The 17,899-nt window shown below is 47.9% G+C and overlaps 1 pseudogene; it reads left to right on the forward strand.

Annotated features, from left to right (window-relative positions):
- The window catches only part of LOC141220462 (uncharacterized), a 77,534-nt pseudogene that overhangs the window by 42,968 nt on the left and 16,667 nt on the right, over positions 1 to 17,899 (forward strand).

Raw genomic sequence — 17,899 nt, forward strand, 5'->3', positions numbered from 1 at the left:
GACTTGCATTTATGCAGCAGAAATTTTCTGCTTCATAAATGCAACGTGGGCACATAGCCTGACAGTTACAGCAATCGTTTGATTGCAGTGATTGCCTCAAAAGGTTCAACACAATATTAAGTTAAGAAGAGAACCATCATTTCTGTCCGGGCCGATTTCATGAGTTTATTTTTTTTTAATTCTGTTGAAGCAGAAAAGCAATGTCTGACTTTCATTTATTCATTTTCATAGATTTTTAATTTATTATTACTTTTGTCAGATTCAAGTTATTTCTGTGACTATTGTGGTTTTTTCTTTCATTAAACGAGGGGTACCAACAATTTTGACCACGTGTGTATCTATTCTATGTGTGTTGTTGTATTCTTTCTATTCTAAATTGTCGGGTATCGATGTATTGCAACTGTACGGGGCGGATGAATTAACGGCTTTTTTAAAGAGAAGGGTGCGTGAAAATCGGATGGCACTCGCATGGTCGGTATGCCGTCCGTTTTTTTTCTAGGACCCATTGACTTGCATTGGCGAGTCTCTTCTGATATACGCAGCAAATCGCAGCATGCTGCCGTTTTTTTTTCTCAGTCCTATTTTAGCTGAGAAAAAAATTGCATATGAGATGTACCTCATAGATTAACATTGGTACGAGTGCTATCCGATTTTTTTATCGGATTGCTCCCGTCCATTTTTATCCCAAGTGAGTATGAGCCCATACAGACATACTCTTTAATATCCTTAAGAGCATTCTGCCAACAAAAGGACCTAGATGGAGATCTCCGAATGGCAAACGAACCCGCATGTCCAGCTAAAACGGAATCATGTACTTTATTAATAAAATGTACGCATAAAGAGAGCGATACCTAAAGTTTGTTCATAGGTAACCCTTCCGTCGGCGACAAAACCAAACTGGCAAAAAATACAGGGTCCACCAAGCCTATCTGGTGTTTAAGCACTTAGTAGCATCAATATACAACAGGTTCTTATGATCGGTAAGGACCTTATATCTTGCCCCCTCCAACCAATGTCTCCATTCCTCAAAGACTCTACATCAAGGATGTAGATACCCACTTTTTTTTCTATGAAAGAACAGCTCTCATCCCAAAAGCAGAGGCGTCTACCTCTACTAAAAAAAGCAGATTAAAAAAATTTCATAAATTACATTTTTCAAAGACTGCTGGAGCATTGGTTAACCCAAATGGCATCATCAAAATTTCAAAATGACCCTCAGGCGAATTGAACGCTGTCTTCCCTTCATCACCCTGACGTACGTGTATAAGGTTATATGCCCCTTTCAAGTCAAGTTTGGAAAATCATTTATCTCCAGATAATTGTTTAAACATCTCAGGTTAAAGGACAGGTATTGTGAACCGTGATTTTATTAATCTCTCTAAAATCCAAGTACGGACATAACTCTTCATATATATATATTTTTTAACAACCCCCCCCCACTGTGACTGGAGAGGTAGATGGAGGTGGATGGCCGAATAATACCCTTAGCCCTAAAATTGTAAAGTGCTGCGGAATATGTTCCCACAAGCTGGGAAGGGTAATTAATTATAAGTAGAAGATATATATCTCTGCGCTGGATCGAGTGAGTACAGGAGTAAGATAAAATAGAAAATGGACTAAGATGCCAAGTGGATATTAAAAATATATGGTTTATTTAAACGAAGGTAGAGAATTAAAATCCGTTAAATAAAGAGATCATGTAGGTGCTTCTTGTTCACTTCTGCGAGGCTTTGTCTGCAACAATGTATAAGTAGGCAGGAGGCTCCGGTGGGGGAATCCAAAGAAGATGGATTAGAGATGAGGTAGAGAATTAGTATGGGTGTTGTTGACTGGGCCTCCACAGTCACCAGACCTGAACCCAATCGAGATGGTTTGGGGTGAGCTGGACCGCAGAGTGAAGGCAAAAGGGCCAACAAGTGCTAAGCATCTCTGGGAACTCCTTCAAGATTGTTGGAAGATCATTCCGGTGACTACCTCTTGAAGCTCATCAAGAGAATGCCAAGAGTGTGCAAAGCAGTCATCAAAGCCGAAGGTGGCTACTTTGAAGAACCTAGAATATGACATATTTTCAGCTGTTTCACACTTTTTTGTTAAGTATATAATTCCACATGTGTTAATTCATAGTTTTGATGCCTTCAGTGTGAATGTACAATTTTCATAGTCATGAAAATACAGAAAAATCTTTAAATGAGAAGGTGTGTCCAAACTTTTGGTCTGTACTGTATGTGATAGCTAGTAAAAGGCTTGCCAATGTGGTTGAACCATCTAGAAGAGGAAGTATGTGAAGACCAGGAGTTCTGCGATGGCAGCGCAGCTGGGTGCTTGTGTCCCGTAGATGCCAGCATTGGTGGACAGTTTGATGGTAGGACCTTTATTATACCGCTGATAGGTGGAGGGCGATGGATCTCTTCAGAGGTTAGGAGTAGGCACGGTGGGCGGCACACTGGATACACTTAATCCCGGCCGGTGACTAAGTGGGAGGGTCGCCTCTGGAGGTTGGCGCGCTCGACGCTTCAGAACCTGCGAGACACGTGGACACGTGGTTAGGATCCATACGGAGGCCACAGAGGACCAGTTTCTACCCGTTTCGTAAATCTAGTGGTTTCCTTCGTCAGGGATGGGCCTTCAGGGTTTGTGGACTTTTTATATCCGTGCTGGTAAGTTGGATACAAATGTTATGTATCAATCAGTCGCATGATAATCCCCTTTCCTTGTTAGATTTAGTTGCAGGCAAATAGTTTGATTTCACTATTGAGGCCCTTTGGTCTCATTGTCCAGTGTAAATATCAAGTGGCTTTCTACTCTGGACATCTGTTTAATGAAGTCGCCCTTTCGCCAGTATTTCTGTACCACTTGAATACCCATAACTTGGATATTCTCGGTGGAGTCTCCATATTTTTCAATATAGCGGATGGCCATCAAATTTATTCTTAATATTCCTTAAATGTTCGCCTATCCTCGTGCTCATCTGGCGAATAGTTTGTCCTGTGTATAACTTGTTGCATGGACATTTGAGGCTATACACTACAGCTTTACTGGAACATGTTATGTGGTCTTTTATACTGTATTCGTTTACTCCACTCCATGGCCACCTCGTACACACGGCTCCGCTCCGTACACCTCGTACACGCACGGCTCTGCTCCGTACACCTCGTAAACACACAATTCCGCTCTATACACCTCGTACACGCACAGCTCCGCTCCGTACACCTCGTACACACGGCTCCGCTCCGTACACCTCGTACACGCACGGCTCCGCTCCGCACACCTCGTAAACACACAACTCCGCTCTGTACACCTCGTACACGCACGGCTCCGCTCCGTACACTTCGTACACACGGCTCTGCTCCGTACACCTCGTACACGCGCGGCTCCGCTCCGTACACCTCGTACACGCGCGGCTCCGCTCCGTACACCTCGTAAACACACAACTCCGCTCTATACACCTCGTACACGCACAGCTCCGCTCCGTACACCTCGAACACACGGCTCCGCTCCGTACACCTTGTACACGCACGGCTCCGCTCCGCACACCTCGTAAACACACAACTCCGCTCTGTACACCTCGTACACGCACGGCTCCGCTCCGTACACTTCGTACACACGGCTCTGCTCCGTACACCTCGTACACGCGCGGCTCCGCTCCGTACACCTCGTACACGCGCGGCTCCGCTCCGTAGACCTCGTACACGTGCGGCTCCGCTCCGTACACCTCGTACACGCGCGGCTCCGCTCCGTACGCCTCGTACACGCGCGGCTCCGCTCCGTAAGCCTCGTACACGCGCGGCTCTGCTCCGTACACCTTGTACACGCGCGGCTCCGCTCCGTACACCTCGTACACGCGCGGCTCCGCTCCGTACACCTCGTACACGCGCGGCTCCGCTCCGTACACCTCGTACACGCGTGGCTCCGCTCCGTACACCTCGTACACACGCGGCTCTGCTCCGTACACCTCGTACACGCGCGGCTTCGCTCCGTACACCTCGTACACACGCGGCTCTGCTCCGTACACCTCGTACACGCGCGGCTTCGCTCCGTACACCTCATACACAAGTGGCTTCGCTCCGTACACCTCATACACAAGTGGCTCCGCTCCGAACACCTCGTACACACGCGGCTCCGCTCCGTACACGCGCGGCTCTGCTCCGTACGCCTCGTACACACGCGGCTCTGCTACATCCACACTGTAAACCCCTCCTGACCCCACACATAAACTTCAGCTCATCCAGCACCATGACAACCAGCACAGCAGAGTCCTGCATCCACTGAGGCCCCTGATCATGTGACCCCTGACTCCTCCCCTCCTGTGACCTCATCACAGCTCCTGTGCGCACACAGCAGCCATATATGTGGTGGCGGCTCTGCAGGTGGAGGTATGTGGAGACCCCATTACTGGGCGCAGGGTCATTAACCCCTTCAGCACGGAGGCTCTCTGGGGGTCTTGTGTTGCCCCTTTATAAGAATCATAAGGTTTCTGTTCTGTTTCCTGTAATAGATACATACGACCCCACTATGGAGACAGGAAGGGAGGAAACGTATTGTTCTCATTAGTGATGAGGGCGCGTGGATTGTTAACCCTTCGGTGAGCGCGCTCTGGTGCTCGGCATCTATGTTGGTGCCGCCGCGGCTGCATGTGTCATGGCGGTTGGGCTGCTGTGACACATGCAGGGATTTGCCTAACAAACAGGCTGTTCATCAGACATGGTGCCATTAACAGACGCCTTCACCGAGGGTATTGAATAAAGGGCTCTAATGGAGTGAATAATAGGACCCCCAAACCCAAACCTATTTAACAGCGAGAAGACGAACAACCAATTGACTGGGTCAGACGCCTTCTCAGCGTCAATTAAGTGACATTTTATTGAATGAAATAAGTATTTGATCACTGACCAACCCGCGAGAATTCTGGCTCTCACAGTCCTGTTAGTCTTTCTTTATGAAGCCTCCTACTCTGCACTCATTACCTGTATTAATTGCACCTTGTTAGATGTATAAAATACACCTGTCCACACAATCAATCACATTCTAACCTCTCCACCATGGGCAAGTCCAAAGAGCTGTGTAAGGACACCAGGGACAAAATTGTAAACCTGCACAAGGCTGGAATGGTGTCACGGGTGTGTCAGATGTGACAGACCTCTGCCGGGGGAGCGGTCTGGAGGTGAACCAGTACTGGGGGAGGTAGCAGAACCCATGCAGTTAGGGGGTGCCTTTACATCATACATTTTCCCGGAGATTCGCAAGAAAAAAGCCGTATTTTTTTCTGGGAAAAAGGGACATTTTATTAGGACCTGTCCTTCAATTCCTAAACAAAAGGACAACTCACAGCAGAGAGGATTCTCTTATAACATAACCTCCACTTATACTTATAAAACTTTATATCCTATATATCCATTACTGAATCAACATAACCCCTATTAACCTAAGGACACAAAAAGACTCATTACAGATATTTACAGGATACGGTCTCCGGATGAATATATCCAGTCCTGACTGTTAAATAACATTAATCATAATCTAAAGTGCTATTGTGCAATATAGAAAGAAAATGTGTGGTTCTCACCCATTTTGCATCTAGGCACCATCCGGGAATTTCTGATGCTACCCTGTCATGACCCTGGGTTTAGCTCCCGCCCCGACACGGGCAGTACCCAAGTGTACCTTCTAACATATTCCACAAAAACCCTCCCGACGCGTTTCTTTCTCCTTACGGAGAATTCATCTGGGGAGTATGTTTAGCATTTTGGGGAAGGCACAAATAATGCAAAGAGAGAAGGTGACTCTGTGCCAATAAAGTGTCAAAGTGAGTAAAACAAAAAAATTCAATGAGGCTCACAATAGTGAGTGTTCATTACAGTCGTGCAGAGTGCTACTGACGTTGTAGTCTCCGTGGCGGCGACCCGTTCCGTGCCCAGGGCGGTCAAACCAAATGGCCAGTCTATATACCGAATGTCTGACTACGCCACCCGTGAATTGCGGTCAGAGTGAACCGCCACTGCAGGGCAGACCGCTGAGGCTGGTGTTGTGGGTGCAGCTGAGCGTAGTATAACTCCCCACGGGAAGAGTATAGCCTCAGGGCAGTAAATGGGGATGTTGGTGGTGATGGTGCGCAGGAGCAGCAGTAACCACACGGAGACTGTCATGCAATTCAGGGTCTTTACTGTTGGTGGTATTAAGGGACCCGTCCGGAATACAGGTTAACAATGGAGGCCTGGTCAGTCTGAGAGCAACTGGGAAATCCCGCTGGTCAGGGGGAGTTTGTAGGCCTAGCGTGCTGATTTCACTCTTTCTTGGCTATCCTGCTGTAGTGTGGTGGCAGCCCACGTCTCTGAGTGTACCGTGTTGTTCTCACCCGTATGACTGGCGACTCGGGCCTTCCGTACTTCTCACCCCTCCGGCCCGCCATTACAACATGTGGCTGTGGACTCCACAACGCTTCCGGTCACGTGGCACCCAAAACGCCTCAGTCACACGGCCGACCACATATGGTCACATGTCCCCATATATACCGTATTATTTCTGAATGATTACCACTGCCATAGTGACCATCAATCCAAATCGCACATGATGCTCCTTCCTACTTGGGGTAGGCTGGCAGCTTTAAATACAAACTTCATCAGGCGGACATAATTTAAATATACATATTTCATTCTGAAGGCACTCTTTAAGCAACCTGATGCCCACAATGTCATATATTATATATCTATCCATAAATTTCCCTTCTTCCTAAGGGTATATAATCCTTAAGGATATAAAGATCACCTTCTTTTGAAGGCACTCAAGATTTTAAAGGCTCAAAAATCTGATTTTGACAGGCTCATGTAATGGGACGCACCACGTAAGCATGATCAAACGGGGAAGGGAGGGGGAGGATTTTGTAAGGTGGGGATCAGGAGATACTCCTTTCAGATAAAACAACTATAGCCAAGTTGCTCATTGAGCCACTTAGGGGTCATGGTGTTCAACCGGAAAATCCATCTTGCTTCTTTTTGCTGTAGGATTCTGTCCATGCCCCCCCCTTCCACTATTCATTTTCATGCAACCAATTCCCGTCAATGATATTACTTTCGGATCACCCCCCGTGCACTAAATTTACATGTTTAGCAATGGGCGTGTCATTATTGTTTGCAATATCACTTAGATGCTCTCCTATTCTTCTTCTCATTTCTCGTATGGTGTTCCCTATTTACTCCTTTTTGCAAACACATGTTGCTTTATATATCACAAATTTTGTTCTGCAATTAATAAAACTTCTAATATCAAAGGACAGTCCTGTAACGTTACTCATAAAGGTTTTTGTGGTCTTAACATTCGGACAGGCCACACATCCGCTTCATTTGTAGCAGCCATTCGGTCTCCCTGATAACCAAGACTTGTCCTTTTTAGATTGCACAAAATGACTTTTGACAACCCTGTCTCCAATCGTTTTGTTTCTATGAAACGTGATTTGTGGTTTTGTACCAACAACTTTTTTCAAATCCTCGTCCATGGCTAGAATTCCCCAATATTTTTCTATAATGACCCTTGCTTGTTGGGCACCATTATCGTATGTCGCAATCAACCTAATAAGTTCTTTTCCTTTTTCATTATTGTCTTTTGTTCTTGGAGAGAGCAGATTTTCTCTATTTTGTTTTAAAGCAAACTGGTACGCCCTTCTCAAAACCCAATCAGGGTATCCCCTTCGTTTAAACCTCTCTCTCATTTCCTTAGCCTGCTGTATAAATTCACCATGAGTCGAACAATTCCTTCTCAGCCTGATGTATTGGCATTTTGGTATTCCCTTCGTCAGAGGGGGGGAGGATGGTGTTCTCCCACCGAAGAAGGGAATTTGTAGCTATTGGTTTCCGAAAAATTGTGGTATGTATATCCCCCTCCTCTTGTTTTGCAATCTGGTACACTTCTTCCACTACCTATCCCAGGTAGGCCATGGGCACACTTGTCCATGGATTTTATTACTGACCTCCCGGTTTCTGCAGGTAAAACAGTGGTCTTGGTGGTTGTAAATAGGTCTAGTAAAATGGTTCACTTCGTCGCATTACCTGCACTTCCAAATGCTAAGACACTTGGTCGGGTGTTTATAAATGAGATTGTGAAGCTTCACTGGGTTCCCTCCGATGTGGTATGAGATCGGGGGACCCAGTTTCCAAATTCTGGAAAGCATTCTGTTCTCGACTTGGGGTGCAGCTCTTTTTTTCCTCTGCCTTCCACCCTAAGACCAAGCGCGTCAATCAGAGTTTGGAGACCTACCTCAGGTGTTTCGTCTCCAAAAATCAGGAGGATTGGGCATCCTACTTACCGCTGGCAGAATTTGCAATTAATAATCATCTTCAAGTATCCACTGGCAGGTCACTGTTCTATGGTGCATACGGTTACCATCCACAGTTTGGCACCTTTAGTGGGGGAGGAGCTTCGGGAGTTCCTGAGGAGGAACGTTTTGCTTTGTCGCTCTCCTTTGTGTGGCAGGGGGGTGCTGAGTAGTTTAAAGATCATGGGAGACCGGTATAAACTCATGGCTGACAGAAAACGCTTGCCAGGTCCGAACCTGAATGTGAATGACTTTGTGTGGTTGTCTACCAGGAATATTAAGTTGAAAGTCTCTTCCTGGAAGCTGGGACCTAGTTTTATTGGTTCCTATAAAGTAACTGCCGTCATTAACCCAGTCTTGAGCTTCCTCAGTAAGAATATTGAAGATTGGTCATGGTTGGGTCTTCCAGCATGACAATGACCCTAAACACACAGCCAGGGTAACTAAGGACTGGCTCCGTAAGAAGCATTTCAAGGTCCTGGAGTGACCTAGACAGTCTCCGGACCTGAACCCAATAGAAAATCTTTGGAGGAAGCTGAAACTCAATGTTACCCAGCGACAGCCCCGAAACCTGAAAGATCTGGAGAATATCTGTATGGAGGAGGGGGCCAAAATCCCTGCTGCAGTGTGTGCAAACCTGGTCAAGAACTACAGGAAACGTCTGACCTCTGTAATTGCAAACAAAGTTTTCTGTACCAAATATTAAGTTCTGTTTTTCTATTGTATCAAATACTTATTTCATGCAATAAAATGCAAATTAATTATGTACAAATCATACAATGTGATTGTCTGGATTTTTTTCCAGATACTGCCTCTCACAGTTGAAGTGAACATGCAATAAAAATTACAGACCTCACCATTCTTTGTAGGTGGGAAAATTTTCAAAATCGGCAGTGTATCAAATACATATTTTCCCTACTGTATGTGTGTGTCTGTGTGTATATACATATATGAGTACCATACCCTTTCCTTTATACCTTGATACATATCTGTTCCTATTTAATGTATCAATGTATTTTTTTATATATATTTCTATATATAAGAGCAAACAAGGGCTTGTGAGAGACACCGCGGAGCGGGGGCGCCATTGTCGTTCCTTAGGATGTAAACCTCCGTGGCTAGGCAGTATCCGCTTTGTTTAGGTGCGGGATAAGGTAAGGTAGTGACTATCAGTTATTCAGCAGCATCATTGTTTACATCTCTTTATATACATCCACAACAAACCATTCAGCTTGTAATTTTGCTAGTTATATAATATATTGTCAGTCCAGTTTTTAATGCATATATTTAATAAAGATTTAAGATTTTATTTTAGGGGGGGTTTCCCACAGTATTGGCCACTGCCCACACACAATATGGTACCATCCTCCCTACCGACTACCCCACGGCTAATGAATAAATACTCACTTAGCCCCATTCTTGGGGCAGATTCTAATGAACCCGGGACCAATGAGATATTTACCTCTCAATAGTTGGATAGGCAGGGGCGAATCATCCATAGTGGCAACCCACGTGACTGCTATGGTGCCCTTGAATTGATGGCGATGGCATTGAATAGAATAGTGAATCAGGGAGTCGAAAGCTCCCCGATCCACCATTCAGCCTTCGACTGTGAGTCTGAGACTCCATGCACTGCAGGCACAATGGCGTCACTACATCACACCTGTAGTACGGAGCCTCAGTACTATAAGCTCCCTACTACAGTTGGTTGAGTAGTTTGTGTTTTTTTTTTTAAATGTCAGGAATTGTGGGGGCATCATATTAAGTGAAGGGCTGTGGGGGCCATCATACAGTGTGGGTGTGTGGGAGCCCTCATACTGAGCTACATGGGCGCATAGGAGAACAATTTCCTAGTGATGAGTGAGATAGGGATAAGTAAGTCAGAAATACAGACCTTTGGTATATATGGTTGCAGACTTGAATTGATATAGTGTAGTGTGCCAGGAGGGAGTCATTAGGAGTCATAATACGTTCTGCCGTGCTTGGACGTCCATCTGTAGTGGCCTCCGCGGGGTATTAGACACCCGCTTCCCATTCAATTGAATTGGAGGCGGATGTGTAGTACACCGCGGCGGCCACTACAACTTGACGGCCAAGTACCGCAGGTAAGGAATTCCAGCCGGCGACCACCGCTGCTGGCACCGATAACAGCTGATCGGTGGAGGTGCCGCTTGCAGGACCCCAACCGATCATACATTGATGCCCTATCCTTTTTATAGGGCATCAATGTAAAAGTTGTGGACAACCCCTTTAAGGAAGGATTCCTTATCTTAGACAAACAGGATTTAAGAAAACAATTGTCTATACTAGAGAGAAAGCTACAGTGTCGCCTAATGGGGACACACGTTCTCCTATGAAGAAGTGAAGATGCAGTGCCACAGCAAGGAGTGTGTGGCCCTCATCTAATGGACTTTGAGAGCACTAGTGAGGAGTCGTACCGATGCACCTCAGTCAGTGAGGTCCTCACACATCAACTGGGAGCTGAGAGTAGCTCTGAATAGCTGTAGAGACACATCTTGACCCATATGGTCCCCACAGGGGATGATGGGCCTTTCCATAGTAGTTTGCTGGACTGTTTTAGCTTGTAACAAAAGTTATGTACTGCTACATGTAACCGAAAAGTTCTTGACTCTGCATAATGCAGAAGAAGCATTCATAAATTGTTGTGCCTGCTAGCTAATGTACAGTTAGGTCCATATATATTTGGACAGAGACAACATTTTTCTAATTTTGGTTCTAGACATTACCACAATGAATTTTCAACAAAACAATTCAGATGCAGTTGAAGTTCAGACTTTCAGCTTTCATTTGAGGGTATCCACATTAAAATTGGATGAAGGGTTTAGGAGTTTCAGCTCCTTAACATCCTGTTTTTAAAGGGACCAAAAGTAATTGGACAATTGACTCCAAGGCTATTTCATGGACAGGTGTGGGCTATCCCTTCGTTATGTCATTCTCAATTAAGCAGATAAAAGGCCTGGAGTTGATTTGAGGTGTGGTGCTTGCATTTGGAAGGTTTTGTTGTGAAGTAAACATGCGGTCAAAGGAGCTCTCCATGCAGGTGAAACAAGCCATCCTTAAGCTGCAAAAACAGAAAAAAAACATCCGAGAAATTGCTACAATATTAGGAGTGGCAAAATCTACAGTATGGTACATCCTGAGAAAGAAAGAAAGCACTGGTGAACTCATCAATGCAAAAAGACCTGGGCGCCCACGGAAGACAACAGTGGTGGATGATCGCAGAATAATCTCCATGGTGAAGAGAAACCCCTTCACAACAGCCAACCAAGTGAACAACACTCTCCAGGAGGTAGGCGTATCAATATCCAAATCTACCATAAAGAGAAGACTGCATGAAAGTAAATACAGAGGGTTCACTGCACAGTGCAAACCACTCATAAGCATCAATAATAAAAAGGCTAGACTGGACTTTGCTAAAAAACATCTAAAAAAGCCAGCACAGTTCTGGAAGAACATTCTTTGGACAGATGAAACCAAGATCAACCTCTACCAGAATGATGGAAAGAGAAAAGTATGGCGAAGGCGTGGTACAGCTCATGATCCAAAGCATACCACATCATCTGTAAAACACGGCGGAGGCAGTGTGATGGCTTGCCTGTGGCACTGGGTCACTAGTGTTTATTGATGACTAGATGGTTGCCCGATTCTAACGCATCGGGTATTCTAGAATATGTATGCGGCGGACCGGGCGCGACTAATCAGCGAAGCAGTGTTTAAATGGGTTGTGCACTACTTTAAATTAACCCCCCAATGTATCCCCCCGGGGCCCCTAATGAATTTTGGAGGACCGGGGAGCGAGGCCGTTGGTCGGGGAACTTCTGCTGCGAGCAGCCGGGAGATGACCGGCTAGCACAGGGTGAACGGGTGAGCATGGGAGCTTTTGAGCGTGTGAGGGTGAGAGTATGAGGGTGAGCGTGGGAGCGTGTGAGGGTGAGCGTGGGAGCGTGTGAGGGTGAGCATAGGAGCGTGTGAGCGTGAGCGTGTTAGGGTGAGCGTCCGAGGGTGAGCATCCGAGGGTGAGCGTCCGAGGGTGAGCGTCAGAGCGTGAGCGTCCGAGCGTGAACGTCCGAGCGTAAGCGTCAGAGCGTGAACGTGTGAGCGTCCGAGCGTGAGCGTCCAAGCGTGAGCGTCAGAGCGTGAGCATCCGAGCGTGAACGTCAGAGCGTGAGCGTCAGAGCGTGAGCGTCCGAGCTCGAGTGTGTGAGCGTCAGAGCCTGAGCATGAGCGTCAGAGTGTGAGCGTCCAAGCGGGAGCGTCAGAGCGGGAGCGTGAGCGTCCGAGCGGGAGCATCAGAGCGTGAGCGTCCGAGCGTGAGCGTCAGAGCGTGAGCATGAGCGTCCGAGCGTGAACGTCCGAGCGTGAGCGTCAGAGCGTGAGCATCCGAGTGTGAACGTCAGAGCGTGAGCGTCCGAGCGTGAGCGTCAGAGCGTGAGCGTCCGAGCGTGAACGTGTGAGCGTCAGAGCGTGAGCGTCCGAGCGCGAGTGTGTGAGCGTCCGAGCGTGAGCGTGAGTGTCCGAGCGTGAACGTCCGAGCGTGTGCTTCCGAGCGTCAATGCGTGAGCGTCAGAGCGTGAGCGTCAGAGCGTGAGCATCCGAGCGTGAACGTCCGAGCGTGAGCGTCCGAGCGTGAGCGTCAGAGCGTGAGCGTCCGAGCGCGAGTGTGTGAGCGTCCGAGCGGGAGCGTCAGAGCGGGAGCGTCCGAGCGCGAGCGTGAGCATCAGAGCGTGAGCGTGAGCATCCGAGCGTGAGTGCGTCTTATAGTCCGAAAAATACGGTATATAATAAATATACAGTACAGACCAAAAGTTTGGACACACCTCATTTAAAAGTTTTTCTGTATTTTCATGACTATGAAAATTGTACATTCACACTGAAGGCATCAAAACTATGAATTAACACATGTGGAATTATATACTTAACAAAAAAGTGTGAAACAACTGAAAATATGTCTTATATTCTAGATTCTTCAAAGTAGCCACCTTTTGCTTTGATGACTGCTTTGCACACTCTTGCCATTCTCTTGATGAGCTTCAAGAGGTAGTCACCGGAAATGGTCTTCTAACAATCTTGAAGGAGTTCCCAGAGATGCTTAGCATTTGTTGGCCCTTTTGCCTTCACTGCGGTCCAGCTCACCCCAAACCATCTCGATTGGGTTCAGGTCTGGTGACTGTGGAGGCCAGGTCATCTGGCGTAGCACCCCATCACTCTCCTTCTTGGTCAAATAGCCCTTACACAGCCTGGAGGTGTGTTTGGGGTCATTGTCCTGTTGAAAAATAAATGATGGTCCAACTAAACGCAAACCGGATGAAATAGCATGCCTCTGCAAGATGCTGTGGTAGCTATGCTGTTACGGATCCAGGTGGTGGAACCTCTGTGCTGCGTTGCAATGAGGGACCAGAGGGGCGTAACTAGGTATCAACTTGGACTGACCAAGGTCGCATGGCGGCTCAATCGACTCCGTGAACCAGGGAAGGACCGAGCAGAGGGACCAGGTGCTACTCTGGGCCTGTCCTTGAATGAGAGCAGGTGACTCCCACGGGTAACTGGCAGGAGCCTCCGGGTAGGCAAGGCAGGTAACTGACAGGAGCCTCCAGGTAGACAGACTGATAGGCACGGCAGGTGACTGGTAGGCGCCTCCAGGTAGGCAGACAGATAGGCACGGCAGGTAACTGGTACATTCTCCGGGTAGGCAGGCAAGCCAGGCCCATAGACAGACCGGCGGGTTTGGATCGTAGGCAGACCGTCGGGCTGGAGAGTACACTTGGCAGGCGGAGACTGGTAGTCAGGCTGGCAGGCGGAGACTGGTAGTCAGGCTGGCAGGCGGAGACTGGTAGTCAGGCTGGCAGGCGGAGACTGGTAGTCAGGCTGGCGGACAGGACTGGTTGTCAGGCTGGCGGACTGGACTGATAATCAGGCTGGCAGACTGGACTGGTAGTCAAGCTGGCGGACTGGACTTGTAGACAAGCTGGCGGACTGGACTAGCAGCGGGACCTGAGGGCTGAAGCAGAGTTTAGGACACAAAGCTACAACATTGCACGGACACCTCCATTTTGGAGGAGGTGCCTTTTATATGAGAGGTCCTCCGGCCACTGGCCGGGGACTCCTTAGGACAGCGTGCGCGGCCCCTTTAAGAGGGAGGGTGCGCGCGCCCTAAGCACAGTGTCCGGGAAGCTGCGTGCGCCGACAGCAGCAGCAGGAGAGCCGGAAGACACCGAGCCGGGAGCGCAGCGGTAAGAGGGACGGTGTCTCTGCCTGTCAGGGGGCAGAGATGCCGATAATACAGTACCCCCCCCCCTTACGCCCCCTCTTTTTTAGGCCAGAAAGAATTTTTTTAAGAAGAAGTGGGGCATGGATGTTCTCCCTGTGTTCCCAAGTTCTCTCTTCTGGGCCAAACCCCTTCCAATCCACCAGAAAAAAAAGGTTTTTCCTCTTACCCTCTTGGTGGCCAGAATGTTCTCTACCTCATAGACGTCCTCAGCAGAGACCGAAGCTGGGGAGGTACCTGGATTGTCGGAAAAAGAATTAAGCACAACTGGTTTGAGGAGAGATACGTGGAAGGAGTTGGGAATCCGTAAGGTGGCCGGGAGTTTTAACTTGTAGGCTACTGGGTTGATTTGCTTGAGGACTTTGAATGGACCGATGAACCGTGGACCTAACTTATAGGAGGGTATTTTGAGGTGAACATGTTTGGAGGAGAGCCAAACCTTGTCCCCCGGATGAAACTGAGGTGGATCCAGACGTCTCTTATCAGCATGTTTCTTCATCCGCTCGGAGGATTGAAGAAGTGCGGACCTAGTGTCTTCCCAAATGGTGGAAAATTCGCTGACCAGAGACTCCGCGGCAGGATTGTCCACTGAAGCGGAGACGGGAAACGGAATCCGGGGATGTTGACCGTAGACCACAAAGAACGGGGACTTAGAAGAAGATTCACTCTCATGGTTGTTATAGGAGAACTCAGCCCTTAGTAGGAGCTCCACCCAATTGATATGGTGAGCGTTGACGAAGTGCCGGAGGAAGCTGGTAAGGATCTGTTTGATACTTTCCACTTGGCCATTGGACTGCGGATGGTAAGCAGAGGAGAAATCCAGGGTGACATCCAGCAGTTTACACGTAGCTCTCCAGAAACGCGAAGTGAACTGGATCCCGCGATCAGACACAATGTGGAAGGGTAGGCCGTGGAGACGAAAGATGTGATGGATGAAATCCTTAGCCAGCACAAATGCAGACGGGAGACCAGGCAGAGGGATGAAGTGGGCCATTTTAGAAAAGCGGTCAGTGACCACCCAAATGACCGTACAACCGGCAGAAACAGGGAGTTCAGTAATAAAGTCCATAGCAATGTGTTGCCATGGGGCAGCAGGTACGGGAAGAGGCAGGAGGCGGCCGGCTGGAAGATGTCTGGGAACCTTGTTGCGGGCACAGGACGAACAAGCCGTGACGAAGTCTACCACATCCTTGCGCAGGGTAGGCCACCAGTAATGCCGGGTAATGAGCAGGAAAGTCTTTTTCTGGCCAGCATGGCTGGCTAGTTTAGATGAATGACCCCAATGAAGAACCTTCTTATGATCCGAAACCGCTACAAACGTCTTACCGGGTGGGAGACGAGACAGGTCCAAGGGGGCCACATTCATCACTTTGGAAGGATCGATGATATGCATAGGCTCCTCTTGATCGGAAGACAGGAAGGATCGGGACAAGGCGTCGGCTTTAACGTTCTTGTCCGCTGGGCGGTAATGTAGGGTAAAGTTGAAGCGGGCGAAGAACAAAGACCACCGGGCCTGATGCGGATTGAGTCTTTGGGCATTCTGTAGATATGCCCTATTTTTGTAGTCAGTATAGATGACCACCGGGTGCAGAGCCCCTTCAAGCAGGTAACGCCACTCCTCCAGCGCCAATTTGATGGCCAGCAGTTCTCGGTCTCCTATGGAGTAGTTGCGCTCGGACGAGGAGAAGAGCTTGGAGAAGAAGCCACAGGTTACCATTCTCCCGGATGGTGATTTCTGGGTGAGCACCGCTCCGCCTCCGGAAGAGGAAGCATCAACCTCCAGAATGAACTGTTTGTTGCTATCCGGACGGTGCAGCACTGGGGCAGAAGAGAAGGCTTGTTTTAAGGAGAGGAAGGCCTCCTCCGCTTCGGACGGCCATTCCTTAGGATTTGCTCTCTTTCGGGTGAGCGCAGAGATGGGAGCAGTCCGGGAAGAGAAATGTGGGATGAAGAGACGGTAATAGCTGGCGAAGCTCAGGAATCGCTGAATCGCCTTCAACCCCTCCAGACGGGGCCACTTTAAGACGGCAGAAACCTTCTTGGGGTCCATCCGTAGACCAGTCTTAGAGATAATATAGCCCAGGAACGGAAGAGAGGTCTGCTCGAAGAGGCATTTCTCAAATTTTGCTTATAGGTGATTCTGCCTGAGCCTAAGCAGGACCTGACGAACGTCTCTCCGGTGTGTGGGAAGATCCGGAGAGAAGACCAAGATGTCGTCCAGGTACACCACCACGCAAGAATATAAGAGGTCACGGAAGATGTCGTTAACAAATTCTTGGAAGATGGCTGGTGCATAACAGAGACCGAAGGGCATCACACGGTATTCATAGTGGCCGTCCCGGGTATTGAATGCCGTCTTCCACTCATCTCCTTGGCAGATCCGGACCAAGTTATACGCCCCACGAAGATTGAGCTTGGAGAAGATCTTCGCGCCTTTAAGGTGGTCGAACAGCTCAGAGATGAGCAGCAGGGGGTATTTGTTTTTGATAGTAATCTGGTTGAGTCCTCTATAATCGATACAGGGGCGTAGTGAACCGTCTTTCTTTTTTACGAAGAAGAATCCGGCTCCAGCCCTCTTCTTCTCCCCCTCCCCTATACTATTTGTCAGGAGAGAAGAGCTGATAATCTACTATCTGTCTGTATGCAAATTATCACCACAGCAGAAGTGGCTTGGACAGATGCTGGCACAAAGAAAGGTGCTACAACCCCAATTAGCATGCGAGTGTGTTTTCCTCTGACACAGACCTCCGACAATTTACATCTAGCTGAGGAGGACGCAGCTCGTTAACTAAGACAATTCCCCAGCTGCAAACTGCAGGATTTTCGGAGCCAAAATAAAAGATGGAATAACTAAAGTTACATACGTCCTATGATAATGGGGCCCATACTTTTAGTGACAGGGTCAGCCAAGGAACAATATACTTATTTTCCCGGAGCTGTGAGCCCCTCCAGGGAGAAAAATGGACTGCAGCAATAACGTGTGTGGTCTCTGGAGACTCAATTGGAGTTTCTCCCCTCCAGCTATATTGAATTGTCTCTGCGATCGTATAGTAAGTTTCTTCTTTAATCCTTATTATTTTGTGTAACTGCATATGTATTGTATTGTCCCCTTGTGTAAAATCTTTGTACATTTTTCCTAAACACTGCCTCCCTTTTGGATTAAATATAAAATTTAATAGTCCTGTTTCTTTTGCTCTGTAATCATTCCCTTTCTCGAAGCCATACACTACCAGAATGCAGGCGTCCGACCAGGCCTGTATTATATTTTAAATTTGGTCGGTGGTGGCAGCGAATAATAATAATTGGGC

Source organism: Phyllobates terribilis, unplaced genomic scaffold, assembly GCF_046119375.1.
Source record: "Phyllobates terribilis strain yellow unplaced genomic scaffold, ASM4611937v1 Scaffold_298__1_contigs__length_2340664, whole genome shotgun sequence".
NCBI lineage: Eukaryota > Metazoa > Chordata > Amphibia > Anura > Dendrobatidae > Phyllobates > Phyllobates terribilis.